This window comes from Pteropus alecto, unplaced genomic scaffold (genome assembly GCF_000325575.1).
Source record: "Pteropus alecto unplaced genomic scaffold, ASM32557v1 scaffold146, whole genome shotgun sequence".
In the NCBI taxonomy this organism is placed as follows: domain Eukaryota; kingdom Metazoa; phylum Chordata; class Mammalia; order Chiroptera; family Pteropodidae; genus Pteropus; species Pteropus alecto.
In genome coordinates, this window is record NW_006442107.1 from 16,836,433 (window position 1) to 16,837,272 (window position 840).

Consider the following 840-nt stretch of genomic DNA (forward strand, 5'->3'; position numbering starts at 1 on the left):
GACAAGAACACCCAATCAGAATGGCAAGAAAAAAGAAGCTAAGACTATAATAATAATTTAAGGAGCCTATGGGACAAAATTAAATGAAAAAACATCTGTGTCATAGGGGTAACTGAAGGAGAAGAGGGAGAACAAGAAGTTAAAAAAAACTATTTGAAGAAATAATGATGGAAAACTTCCCTAACCTGATGAAGGAAATAGACATACGACCCCAGGAAGCTCAGAGAGTCCCAAGAAAGAGGAACCCAAAGAGGCCCACACCAAAACACATCATAATTAAAATGCCAAAGTTTAAGTACAAAGAGAATCTTAAAAACAGCAAGAGAAAAACAGTTACCTACAGGAGAGCACCCATAAGACAGGCAGCTGATTTCTCAAAAGAAACTATGCAGGACAGAAGGACTTGGCAAAAAATATTCAACAGGATGAAGACCCAGGATCTACAATCAAGAATAATTTATCCAGCAAAGCTATCGTTTAGAATTGAAGGATAGATAAAGAGCTTCCCAGACAAAAATAAGCTAAAGGAATTTATCACCACTGAGCCAGTACTACCGGAAATGCTGGAGGGACTTCTTTAAGAAGAAAAAACATGTATCAAAAACGAATAGAGTCTATGGTCATGTCACCCTGAATGAGTTGGATCCCGTCTGATCTCGGAAGCTAAGCAGGTTTGGGCCTGGTTAGTATTTGGATGGGAGACCACCTAGGAAGACCATGTGCTGTAGGTGTAAAAAATGAAATAAAAAATAAGGGATTGTAAGCTGACAAGCTTCTTGCAATCTCTGAGGTCAACCAAGGGTTGCCTCGCCAAAGGAAAAAAAAAAAAACAAAAAAAGA

At 38.5% G+C, this 840-nt stretch overlaps 1 protein-coding gene and 1 pseudogene across 1 annotated transcript in view; one reads left to right on the forward strand and one right to left on the reverse strand.

The window, feature by feature from the left end:
• MEP1B (meprin A subunit beta) overlaps positions 1-840 on the reverse strand; it is a 24,966-nt gene that overhangs the window by 14,314 nt on the left and 9,812 nt on the right. The gene's annotated exons all lie outside the window — the stretch shown is intronic.
• Positions 613-731, forward strand: LOC112469412 (annotated as a pseudogene).